This window comes from Balaenoptera borealis (genome assembly GCF_965194805.1).
Source record: "Balaenoptera borealis genome assembly, chromosome: 10".
Taxonomy (NCBI): Eukaryota; Metazoa; Chordata; class Mammalia; order Artiodactyla; family Balaenopteridae; genus Balaenoptera; species Balaenoptera borealis.
In genome coordinates, this window is record NC_138874.1 from 57,843,418 (window position 1) to 57,857,330 (window position 13,913).

General features: G+C 38.7%; 1 protein-coding gene and 1 pseudogene across 2 annotated transcripts in view; both read left to right on the top strand.

Moving 5' to 3' along the window:
* MCU (mitochondrial calcium uniporter) overlaps positions 1-13,913 on the top strand; it is a 220,877-nt gene that overhangs the window by 4,561 nt on the left and 202,403 nt on the right. The gene's annotated exons all lie outside the window — the stretch shown is intronic.
* Positions 1,673-13,095, top strand: LOC309604739 (ATP-dependent RNA helicase DDX50 pseudogene; annotated as a pseudogene). Its single transcript has 2 exons — positions 1,673-1,705; positions 2,321-13,095. The product of its transcript is annotated as an ATP-dependent RNA helicase DDX50 pseudogene (transcript).

Consider the following 13,913-nt stretch of genomic DNA (forward strand, 5'->3'; position numbering starts at 1 on the left):
ACTTATTATGGAAACTTTATCTTAAAATCTTGCTTATTTTGAACCCCATAAAATAGTCGAAGGAGTAAATTTGGATTTAGTCAACAAATTCTGATGATTTGAACTTTTCTGAGTCTCAAGGGGCTCTATTTTATGCTTTATGGAACTCTAAGAGGGAATCTAAATAGAAATGCAGCATCAAGAATGGTGTATGTTGGAGCTTCCCTGGTGGCGCAGTGGTTGAGAATCCGCCTGCCAATGCAGGGGACACGGGTTCGAGCCCTGGTCTGGGAAGATCCCACATGCCGCAGAGCAACTAGGCCCGTGAGCCACAACTACTGAGCCTGCGCGTCTGGAGCCTGTGCTCCGCAGCAAGAGAGACCTCGATAGTGAGAGGCCGGCGCAGCGAGATGAAGAGTGGCCCCTGCTTGCCGCAACTAGAGAAAACCCTCGCACAGAAACGAAGACCCAACACAGCCAAAAATAAATAATAAATAAATTAAAAAAAAAAAAAAGAATGGTGTATGTTGGACTTCCCTGGTGGTGCAGTGGTAAGAATCCACCTGCCAATGCAGGGGACACGGGTTCGAGCCCTGGTCCAGGAATATCCCACATGCCGCGCAGCAACTAAGCCCATGTGCCACAACTACTGAGCCTGTGCTCTAGACCCCGCATGCCACAACTAAGCCTGTGTGCCACAACTACTGAAACCGGTGCGTCTAGAGCCCGTGCTCTGCAACAAGGGAAGCCACCGCACTGAGAAGCCTGCGCACCACAACAAAGAGTAGCCCCCACTCGCCGCCACAACTAGAGAAAGCCGGCGCACAGCAATGAAGACCCAATGCAGCCAAAAAATTAATTAATTAATTAAAAAAAAAAAGAATGGTGTATGTTGAAGACAATAAATTGAATGTGAAATTTGGTTTTGGGGCTGCCTACTGTTTGAAAGGGAAATCAAGGAGTGGTCATGGGCTTCTGTAGTAGCACTTTGTTGATACCATAGTCTGAGTAACTACTAAGATGTTGCTTTTATTTCTTTTTATATTCTAGCCTTGTGCGCCTTGGGTTTTCTTTAAAAAATTACTGTTTGTTTTCCTGTGATTAAGGACAAGATTACCTTTTAAGATCTCAAGATAACCACTCAATATAGGGGAATCCTCTATTCTTTATTTGACTGATTAATACAATACTGGAACAACATGTTATTAGGAAAACTAAGATGTTACCATGGAAGACATGTACTTAAAAGAGTCCTAAAATTTAGAGCTCGACAAGACAAGGTTAAGGAAATAAAAGTTCAGGAACAGTAAAGTGGCTTTTTCCTTGGTAGCCCAGCAAGTTACTGCAGAGCTGAAAATGGCTCACACATCTGCTGGTTTTCCCATTAAGTTCTTTTCCTATGAAATTACAAAATTCTGTGTTTCATTCTAAAAATGATTAAGCTGAGACTGGTTTTTAAAAGTGAATTGGGGGAAGTGATGCACGACCCTGTCTGGGAGGCCGCCCTGCCCCCGCTTCCTTTCACCCTGTCGCTGCCCGCAGGTGGTTGTGGCCGCCTTGCCCAGAGGGAGGCGGCGGCAGCGGTGTCGGCGAATGATGCCTGGGAAACTCCTCTGCGGGGACATTATGGAGCTGGAAGCACCTTTGGAGGAGACTGAGAGCCAGAGGAAGGAGAGGCAAAAGAGCTCTGTGGATGTCGGAATTTCGGATAAGGGATTATGGACTTGTACTTCCCTTATAGCGTTGTTATGAAGATTTAAACAAGATAAGCTGAAAACATATTACACAATGCTGGAGTGATAGAAGGAAGTCAAGGCACCATTATGACTCAGATGAGAAATCAGAAACAAGAGAAAATGGTGTTGCAGATGACCTGGATGCTCCCAAACCCAAAAAAAGCTAAAACGGGCTTCCCTGGTGGCGCAGTGGTTGCGAATCTGCCTGCCAATGCAGGGGACACGGGTTCGAGCCCTGGTCTGGGAAGATCCCACATGCCGCGGAGCAACTGGGCCCGTGAGCCACAATTACTGAGCCTGCGCTTCTGGAGCCTGTGCTCCGCAACAAGAGAGGCCGCGATGGTGAGAGGCCTGCGCACCATGATGAAGAGTGGCCCCCACTTGCCGCAACTGGAGAGAGCCCTCGCACAGAAATGAAGACCCAACACAGCCATAAATAAATAAATAAATAAAATTTAAAAAAAAAAAAAAAGCTAAAACGAAAGAGAAGCTAAATCTGACACCAAGGAAGGATGTCATAGACTTTCAGATGAATTTTCTAAATCTCATAAGTCAAGAAGAAAAGATCTGTCAAATGGAGATATTGATGAATATGAAAATAAAAGCGAGTGTCATCCTTAGATAGTTCTACTCATAAATCAGGTGATAATAAACTAGAAGAGACCCTAATACGTGAACAGAAGGAAGGAGCCTTCTCCAATTTCCCTATTTCTGAAGAGACTATAAAGCTTCTGAAAGGTCTAGGGGTAACATATCTCTTTCCTATTCAAGTTAAGACTTTTGGTCCTGTATATGAAGGAAAAGATTTAATTGCTCAAGCACGGACAGGAACAGGAAAGACATTCTCTTTTGCCATCCCCTTGATTGAAAGACTCCAAAGAAATCAAGAGACAATTAAAAAAAGCCGCTCACCAAAGGTACTTGTTTTGGCTCCTACAAGGGAACTGGCAAACCAAGTAGCGAAAGACTTCAAAGATATAACTAGGAAACTCAGTGTGGCGTGTTTTTATGGTGGAACATCGTATCAAAGCCAAATTAATCATTTTTGAAATGGTATTGACATCTTGGTTGGGACCCCTGCTCGTATCAAAGATCATCTGCAGAGCGGCCGATTAGATCTTTCTAAACTGCGCCACGTTGTGCTGGATGAAGTGGATCAAATGTTAGATTTAGGTTTTGCTGAACAAGTTGAAGATACTATCCACGAATCCTACAAAACTGATTCTGAAGACAATCCTAAGACTTTACATTTTTCTGCAACTTGCCCACAGTGGGTATACAAAGTTGCAAAAAAATACATGAAATCCAGATACGAACAGGTTGACCTTGTTGGGAAAATGACTCAAAAGGCTGCAACTACTGTGGAACATCTGACCATCCAGTGCCATTAATCTCAGAGGCCAGCAGTTATTGGAGATGTCCTTCAAGTCTACAGTGGGTCTGAAGGGAGGGCTATTATCTTCTGTGAGACCAAAAAGAATGTAACTGATATGGCCATGAATCCACACATAAAACAGAATGCCCAGTGTTTACATGGCGACATCGCACAGTCACAAAGAGAAATTACACTGAAAGGCTTCAGAGAGGGTAGTTTTGGTGGCAGCCAATGTTGCTGCCCGTGGTTTGGACATTCCTGAGGTTGATCTGGTTATTCAGAGTTCACCTCCACAGGATGTTGAGTCTTATATTCATCGCTCTGGATGCACGGATAGAGCTGGCTGGACAGGGATTTGCATGTGTTTTTATCAACCAAGAGAAAGAGGTCAACTAAGATATGTGGAACAAAAAGCAGGAATTACTTTTAAATGTGTAGGTGTTCCTTCTACAAGGGATTTAGTTAAATCTAAAAGCATGGATGCCATCAGGTCTCTGGCTTCCGTTTCTTATGCTGCTGTTGATTTTTTCCGACCATCAGCTCAGAGACTGATAGAAGAGAAAGGGGCAGTGGATGCACTGGCTGCAGCATTAGCCCACATCTCTGGCGCATCAAGTTTTGAACCACGTTCTTTGATCACCTCTGATAAGGGGGTTGTGACCATGACTCTGGAAGCCCAGAAGAAATACAGGATGTTAGCTGTGCTTGGAAAGAACTTAACAGAAAGTTGAGTAGTAATGCTATGTCCCAAATTACCAGAATGTGCCTCCTAAAAGGAAATATGGGCATTTGCTTTGATGTTCCCACAACTGAGTCAGAATGGTTACAGGCAGAGTGGCGTGATTCAGACTGGGTACTCTCAGTGCCAGCCAAGTTGCCTGAAATTGAAGAATATTATGATGGAAACACATCTTCTAATTCCAGATAGAGGAGTGGCTGGTCAAGTGGCCGGTCAGGTGGTCGATCTGGTGGCCGGTCAGGTAGACAGAGTCGACAGGGGAGTCGATCAGGAAGTCGACAAGATGGTAGAAGATGAAGTGAGAACAGAAATTGATCAAGAAGCGGGAGCCACAAGCAGAGTTTTGACTGAGATAGTTAATCTACCAGTGTGAGCTTGCCCGTTTCTGCCTAATCATGTACATTATCCACCAAAAATTAGGTCATCATAGTTGAGGTCTGTGTCTGCTATTTGCAGAGAAGTTGGTTGTATTTTTTTTTTAAATATTTCGTAAGAATGGTTGTAAACAAATCTACTTATCCAGTTATACCTTTGAATAAAAAAACCTCCTTTAAAAAAAAAAAAGTGAATTGGGGTCAGATTCTTCCAGTAAGACCCTAAAGTCAAACTGAATCTTGAATAGTTACTCCCTGATTTAGATCAAGCTTGAGGACATCTGATAAAAACTTGACCTCTGCAGCTGAACACAAAAGGGAAACAATCTGTTTATTTATTTCACTGCACTTTGTTAAACACTTACATTGAGACAGCCTGTGTAAAAATGAAGGTTGACTTCAAGCAAAGTAATTTTAATAAGTTTAGTGAATTCTTGACTCCTAAACCGTGTACAGACTTGATTTTTTTTTTAATTGATAAGAGCATAACTTGGTCAATTATATCACCGACTGGGTCTAATAGCATACTAAAACTGAACTTTTTCTAATACAGTCTGGAATAATTGGATAATATGACATTGCATTTTGACATCTCTCTTAAAAATAAGCGGCTTTTCCAAAAGTTCTTTAATGACATTAATAATATTTATTAATCCAAAAGAGTGAGGTGTTTACCTTTTATGCTTCGTTACTAAAGTTTTCAGTTTTTACATTTTTTAAATTTATTGTCCACTTTATTTTGGGGAGAGCACTTGTAATAATCACCAGAAAATTGCTGAGCAGAGCCCATTGGGTGTATGATGCTATCCAGAGGGCAGTCTCAAATGTACAGTCCTGAGCCGTACTACCTTACAGGTTTCAAGATTTTTTAAATTCTTTTTTTGCCTTCTCAGACAGGCCCACTTTGTATAATACTTCTTACTTACCTATAGTAAATGGTGTTACAGGATGTTTAAGAATATTAATGTCTGCTTTAAACTTTAGAGAAAGTTAATGCAACTGATAGTTTATAAAATAACAGGAGAGCAAATAGGTTAGCTGAACTACCTGACCTGTAAAGATAGAGTAGATATAGAAGAAAGCATCTAAGAGCTAAAGGCACTGTGTTTCCATGTTTAATTCTCACCATAACCCTATAAGAGGTATTATTGTGCTAGTTTGATATATTGTGCTAGTTTGAGGAAATTGAGGACGGGATAGGTTCATTTCTTCTTACGTGTCATAAACTGTTTTAATGATAGGGATGCAAAGATGGACAAATGTTTTGGAGCTGGGATTTAAGCCTACGTCTGGCTAGAATTAAAGCTGTACCATGCTGGTTGTCAGTGTGGGTCTTCCTTCCTTTTCAGCACCTGCTCCTTCAGTTTTGTTCCTTTCTCAAGCATCTACTGCAGTTTTTTCCAAGAGACCTCACCATCCCTCCCACTGACTACATTTCTTAAATCTCTTTCTCCACCCTCCCCACCAGGTATTAACTGATAAGAGTCTAAGGTATTATGCCTACCCCACACCCCCTCCAAATCTTTGAAATTTAGTTTAAGATTCTAAAAAGTCCCACCCAGTAAACCTGGTAATTACTGAGCATTGCATCTATATCAAACACTTTTATAGCATTGTATAGTATACTCCCCAACAACCCTTCAGGCAAAATACCATCCCCATTGTACAGATGAGAAAATAAAGACCTAGAAAGGTTAATACCTAGAGTCATTCAGAATATATCTGTGGAACTCCTACTCTGTGAGACACTGTGCTGGTAAGGAGAGATGTTTCTGTTGTGGTTCTAAGAGTTCACAGTCTGGCCAGGAGACAAGACTATAAACAAGGCTGTAACTGGCTGTGCTTTTTTTTTTCCCTATGGAGGTCAGTGGGAGCACTTAGACTTACCCGAGGATGTTGGGGAAGGCTTCACTGGTGAGGCCTTGCTTGAGCTGAAATATGAGGAAATATAATGTGTGGGGGACTGAAACGGTTGGTTCGTATTCCAGGTAGCACTAGTATCTAACATGACAATATGAGGGAGTATGATGTATTTGAGAAACAGCCAGTAATTTGTTACAACTGGATATGGGCAAGAATAGCTGAAGATTAGGCTGGACAGTAGCAGTGATACCAATAATAATTAATATTTATGAAGTGCACCATGTGCCAAGCAGTGTACACAGTCTCACTTAATTCTTGTGACACACTATGAGTAGATATTGTTATGAGTAGGTATTGTTATTATCCTCATTTTACAGATAGTGAAACTGAGTTGCATCAGATTGGTTAAGTGATTTGCCCAGACAGTCAGTTAGTGACACATAGCTAGTAAATGACTTGCCTAGGATAACACAGCTAGCGAGTGGCATACCCAGCATATAAACCCAAGTAGTCTGGCTACAGAGCCTGTCTCTTCACCACTTGCTGTGGTGAGGGATCAGATTGTGAAAGGACTTGTGAAGGAGCTGACATTTTATGATGTAGTTCAGTGGTTTTTTAAAAAACTCAACCCACAGTAGAAATACCTTTTATGTTATGATTGAGCACATGCATGTATGCATAAAATTAGGAAAAGTCTCATGAAACAATATTTTTACTATGTATGCATAGTTTCTGTTCTCTTTTCTTAAGGAAGTTCTGGTTGGGACTCATTTAAATTGATTCTACAATTTAAGCCACAGTTGGGAAAAATACTACTTGTCAGTAGGTGAGCATTGGAAGAATTTCAAGTAAGGGAATCACATGGTTATGTTTGTGCTTTTAGGTAGGTCACAGTGGCAGCAGTGTGAAGGCTTAATTGGAGAGGATGGGACTGGAAAGACAGACACCAGTAAGGAACATCTTAATGGACCAGGCAAAAGATGTCTGAACTAGGACAGCAGCCTTGAGGATGGAGAAAAGAGAACAGAGAGAAGGGAGATTTAGGAAGTAGAGTTGATAGTCCACAACCAATTGTCAAGTTCTATCACTCAGCTACTAAGTACTAGGTAGAAAGACAGTTCAATTCAAGACCTGTGTTACTGTGTTACTCAGGTACTGAAATTTTATTTCTTGACCTTTTTTGCGTGTTCCTTTTTATCATCGTGTGAAATATGCTTCTTTGTTGTCTTTTCTACACCTCTGCTTTTGTATTTAAAAAAAATCTGGTTTAATTATTTTTAAATGATTAAAAATTTTATATATAAAATCAGACACCCACCTTATCCCCTTATTTCTGCCTCCCCACCCCTACCTCATACTATCAGAATCTGGAAGATTTGCATAGCAGTATGAAAAAGTTCACATAGCATGATGAGCACTCAGCAAATCTTTGCTGAAAGAATGTGTCCTGTGTATTATACTCTCCCAAAGCAGAAACTCTTAACAGTATGTTCATTAACTAGAGGAATACTTTTGAGTAATTTTCTTGAACTTTGTCTTCTCTAACTTTCCATTTTTGTAATATTTGACTCCCTTTAGGGAATAGTAACCATTATATGTATGATGGTCTTACTTTTTAAAAAACAAACAACATAACTAGCCATTCCTAAGCATGAAATCTTAGTAAAATTTTAGCAGTTTTTCTTCCCACATTATAAATGTAGATACACAAGATTCCTACTGCTTCTGCCACTCCAGTTTCTCAAGAGCATTACTATATATATATAAAATTGAGAACAAGTTATTTGGAGTGATTCTCTAACATTTTAATTGACTGGACCTTACTGGATTGCTTTATTTAGAGAGCACATAATTCTTTGGTCTTCTAGGTGTTATAATACAAAGGTAAGTATTTACTTGATAATTATAACAATTTTTTAGAGACATTACAGTATCTGCTCTACCAGAGGAGATTGTATTTGAGATGTAGTTGATGAACCTTTTGAAATCTTATGGGAGCAAAGAATAGCTGTACCATCACAGAATCTTCTAATAGTTTTCTGAGATAGTTAAATAAATGAAAAGATGGAAGTGGTAAGAGTGTGTGTGTGTGTGTGTGTGTGTGTGTGTGTGTGTGTGTGTGTGTGTTTCGCAGTCACCAAAATAAAGGGTAAGTAATTGAAGAGAATTAGGTGCCATGTGGTATAATAGTTAGGGGTCTGGGTTCTGCTCCTTTCTCTTCCATTAACTTGCTGTTTGACCTTGAGCAAGTGATGTAACCTCTTTGATCCTATTATTTTTGTTGATTAAATAAGGATGCTTGATTAGGTGAGCCTAAAGGGCTTCTTTAATTCTAAGTTATGTATCATTTTTATATAACACTTGACAAGTAACTTTTATGTTGTTTCATTGGGTAGCTTGTATAAAATCATAAACAGACGGACATATATTTGCTTATTCTCACAAGGGCCAAGGGCTTGAAGTGAAGAAAAAGAGCCTTCCAATTCCTTTTCAGGACAGTTTGCATAATTACTTTCTGACATCTTGATGAACAATTTACCCTGCATTCCTCATAATTCATCAAGCCTTTATTCCCATCTTTCTCATTTTTCTTCTTTTTCCAGTTCAAACTGCTGAGGGAGTTGGGGAAGAGGTGAAGATGTGGGGAATTCAGAGAGTTGGAGAGAGGGGAGGAGGAAAAAAGCAGTTAATGCTGGAGTGTTTGAGGGGAGACAGGACTGTGCTAGTAATTTGTTAATTCTGAGTTCTGGCCTGCCAGCCTGAAACAGAAAATGTTTCTTTGTATTTACACTACAGGAATCCCCAGTGGGAAAATCTTAACAAGTGATTAATTGCCGGTAGTAGTCTGTTCTCCCAAACTCTGTGAACTGAGTCTAATACAGTGTCATGAATGTAGACATTCAGTCAGTGTTGGACAAATGAGAGTCCAACACTGAGTTAAAAAGTCCTAGGGACCATTGTCTAAATTCTTCAGTCTGGTGAATAATGCAGCTGGGTATCATCTTGTTCTCTGCCTAGATTCTGCAGTAATAGGAATCATAGAACTATGAAGAAGGAATTACTTTTCTTTGATTCAGGCAGCAGCTAATAATCTTAAAAGAGTGCACAGATTGTGCTGAAACAAGCATGGCTGTATAAAACGCTAAGTAAAAATAGTAATGGAAAAAGATTGTAATGCTGTTATGCTATAGGTAATTTAAGAAATTGACACAATGACAACTACCTAGCAGGTATTTGGAGCAAGTGAGGGAGAAGAGAGAAGAGTGAAGGGCTGGGCACTGCCGAAGAGAGAAAGGAACTATTTGAACGAGGTGCTGCCAACTCTAGATTCCCTACAGATATATATTTCCAAAGATGACAGATTTTTGGAAGTGTTTATTTTGGAGCTAATCTTCTGTTTTTCCATTCTACCCCTACTGTATCCTGTATCTTGTACTGCCAGAATTCTGCTAGCTGCTGTGAAGCAGGGCTGTGGCAAGTGGCCAAGTGTGATAAAAACCTCTTTTTTCATTTTAAAACAGTATAGATATCAGAATACTTTAAAGAAGTATTTAAAGATAGATTGAATGGAGTGGAAAAAATAGTAAAAACCTAATAAGAAAATTGAAAGTTTTTGATTTGGTTTTGATGGAATAACATTTCTTTTGTATACAGAAGAATACCAGCTTATGTCTATCTCTGTCAGTTTCTCTTTCTTACCTCTCTTTCCCTGATCTTTGAGTGCTGGGAATAGAAGCTGCTGAGCAGACAGGAAAAATGAGTTTTCTGAGCAGAAAGAGGTAGTAGTGATTTTTTTTTGTTTGTTTTTTTGTTTCTGAGGGGATCCCAAGGGTATACACTGTGTGAATGTCTCATCTATATGCATGTTAATAATTGGGTTTTGTTTCCTTATTTTGTTCTCATTTTAACCCCAAAGAAAATGAAATTTATTTTTTCCATTTCTAGCTCTGACTCAAGCTTCAAAACAAAATGTTGTTCATGCACAGTTGAGATGGTAGAACAGAATTGTAGTATACCATATTACAGAATTTTGGAATATTCATTTATTAAAAGGAGAATTGAACTCCAGTCAGTACTTTCTTTAATTTTAACATCTCAGACTGCATTGGTAGACTGATTCAGAATCAACTACTTATAGAGTTCATAGCTTGGCCAAGTGCCACAAAATCTGGTGAGCTTTAGATACATAATGGCTCTCTTTTTAATGATTGCTAGAGCTTTTAGCAGTAAAAGGGGGAACATGAAAGGGAACTATGTGTAATAGCTTTCTTGCCTAATACAAGTATTCTTGGTAAGATTAAAAGTAGAGACAAGCTGAGGCTCTGAGTTACGGATCGGAGGTCACATCACAGCCAGCATCAGAAAGTAGCAGCACTAATAGAAGAATAGACAGAAAGTAACTACTGGGGAGCAGGCTCTCAGAGAAGCTCACTTGGAAAGGCCATAGCAACACAGAGGGTTGTTGTTTTTTGGGGGTGAGGCTGGGGAAGGTGGATGTCCTTCATAAGGAAATTATGTTGTGTTCAGTCAAACATATAAGGGGAAAGTCTTTTCTTTTTAAATTATGAAGTATGTAATATCTATAAAAACAAGTAGAATAATGTATTTCCTTTAGCTTGAGAAATTAAACAATACAACTGTAATTGCTACCCCAAGCTTCCTTCCTCAATCCTATTTCCTCTCCCCTTTTCCCAAAAGTAACATTCTCTCCAGTTCGGTGTTTCCCGTGCATGTGTTTATGCCATATATATCTCATACAATGTTGTAAACATGTTTTAAACCTTATTTAGAAGATATTATACTGTATAATATCCTTATGCAATTTGTTCTTTTTTGCTTAATACTTTAATTATGTAGTTGATACCTGTGGTTCTGATTCATTCATTTTTAACTATGTGGTGTTTCTTTCTCTAGTGCACATGTTTAACTATTCTCCTGTTGACTGAAAGCCTTTTTAGCTGAATGTTTTAGGGGGAGAGGAAAGAGAAATATGTTATGTCATTTTAAAAGTTAGATTAGGAATGTTGTTTTGACTTTCAAAAAAGCCAGTTTCCTCTTTTGGTGTGGAATGTCCTCATTTATCATTTTCCTGGGAAAACCCTTTATACTTCCCCAGAGAAGGCGGAGAAGAGTAATGTTTCATTACACAGATGAACGTATCTTGTACGAAATGCAGAACAGCATCTGCTATATTACAGTGAGCTCATGAGGGACTGAGCTGCAGCAAAAGCTTGGTTAGTTCTATTAAAATTCTCAGATTTTTCAAGCGCAGACAAGCTGTGGATGAAAACTTATTGGTATTTATTCATTGTTTCTTTTCTGTGTTTGGAATAATTTGCAATTTGGAACTACCTGCTTTATTTTGTAAAAGGATATGTCACTTATATGGTTAAAAACAAAACTGTTCTTGGATTGTGTCATGGTTTTGATGACGTAAGGGAAAAACAAGGTGTGGGTCTGAGGGGAAGTACTTCTTTTTGAGGAAGGTAGTTGGTGTGAAATAAGTATTTGTTTTAGTAATAAATCATATATATATATGTCAGTGTATATTCTTTCTTTGTAGTCATTGATTTAAAAAATCTCTGATAAATATTTTTTCTTCCCAGTTTCATGCTGTCTTTTATTTGCAATATATTTGATATGGTTTGAACAATTTTGCAGAATACACAATACAGAACTTCATTCAGGTTTCCCTCCAAATGATTTGCTATAATGCATTAACCAGAAATGCTGATGCAGGGAGGGAAACACTAATAAATGGGATGCTTTCCAGGGACTGTAGCTAAGGCAAAGCAAACACAAGCCAAAATTAAGAAGAAAACATTAGTTAGGCACCCAAGATGTAGTGTGGTCAGATATGCTATTAACAGTGAATATCTCATTCTAATTAAATTAATTGAGGCCTAGGCAATTTGAATCACCAGACTATCTATTAAAAAAGTGACCCAACTTTAAGCATATTAGAATTAAGGGCTAGTGCAAGAATAGTCTTTTGGCTATAATTTATTTAGAATGAAAACTTAAATTATTTGCTTTTTCTTATTGGATGGATTCTGATGCCTCAAGAATGATTAAACTCAACTGTCTGTTTTTTCCATTGTGGTTCTGATGGAAAGGGTGCTGAATGGACCTCCAAGTAAAAGAAGAGTGTTTTTTGTTTGTTTTGTTTTGGTAGGAATAATTAGATGGAAAGAGGAGAGAGGATATTGCTAATTAAGAATGATTTTTGTTGTATCACTGTTGCTATTTTTCTTGCAAATTACACTAATTTTTTTCCACAAATTATTTCACCCATAAATAGTGTAGGTATGGAGAGAGGAGATAGGTATGTAAACAGGCTTTTAAAAATTGCTATTCTTGTTTTTGAATGATCTCTGACTAATTGGCCAAGAGTCAAGCATTTTAAAACAGGACTCCTAAACCAGAGAGTTGTATAGCTAGGCAATTGAATTGGATTTTTTTTTTTTTTTAACTGTACCAAGATTTCTAAGTTTTGTAAACTTGTTTCTGAAATTAATGAAAGTTGCTGAACGAACCTGGGTAGCCTGAGACTTCTATTGCCAGGGACCCCTTAAGTTTTTAAAACTATTTCTTATTTCTTCATAGTTTATCAGGGTTCTATCTGTTTTTCAAATGCTGGAAGGGTACAGGTGGGGTGAAAAAAAGTTTCCCCTTAATATTATTTCTAGAAGTATTGATTTATGAGTTGTTGCTTCAGATTCTCTGTTTTTATTTCTCTATGAGCCTACTATGTGGTTATCTAAGATTTAATACTTTCTTTCTCTGAAGAAAAAAAGTATTATTTCAGAGTTTCTCATAACCAGTCTGGATTTATTCTAGGTTATAACTCATATTCTTTTAAAAGTGCCCTCTTGTCCTAGGGGTAACTTGTAATAAGCAGCAGCTAAGAATGACTTAAACAAGAGCTTTTCAGACTTTCTTTTCTTTTTCGGCATTATATGCTGAGGTACCCATGTCAGCAGGCTCAGGAAGGCCTTTACCTTTGACATTGACTTTACTTTTTTCTATTCTTTTAGGTCTTTCACTACCATTCCTACAGTGGTTGGCAAGATATCGTTTCCACCTCACTCTCCATGTACCATGCCAGTGACATCTTAGCTGCTAGAGTGTGGAGCTGGACTGTGGGAGTCAAGTAAGTGCCTTTTTTACTATTTGGCATGGTTTTTGCTTACTTTGCAAAGCCATGGAGAGGAACTCGAACTCCTTAAGATTAGTTTTTAAAAAGGCACTTGCTTGATCCTTGTGGGCCGGCTCTTTGCTCCAGCCTGCTATTGAATACCTGGTAGCTAACATGATGCTGCATTTAGCAAGGTGACTATCACAGAATGGAACATTTTTACTAAGGTAGACCCTAAGGGAGGATAGATCTGATCTTGGCTTGATTAGACCATTTATAGCGATGAGCAACCCCTGTCCCATCCCAGAATGAATCAGAGCTTCTGCGTTAGCACAAACAGTTAGTTACTCTGGCCTCCTGGAAATTTAACAGGTTATGGATGACCAAGCGTCTGCTGGTCTAAACCACTTGAGTTGCATGGAAACTGAACAGCTCTCCCAGGGAAGCCAATGACCTTGGCAATTTTCTGAATTTATTTAGCTTACTGTAAGGAAGAAGTGACTGTTGGTGTTAATGAGGTTTGGGTTTCTGTATTTATTGCTGAAGTTGCTAAAACCTGGTATTTTACTTTTGCAGGTCACCTTGTAAATTTTGCCTATGTAAATTAACACACCCCCTGTTATGTCATTAACAACCATGTAAGGGAGAGTGTTTTCCTGCTCTGTCTTAGGTATTGGTGATGTGACCTGTTCACGCAGGGGAAACTTGA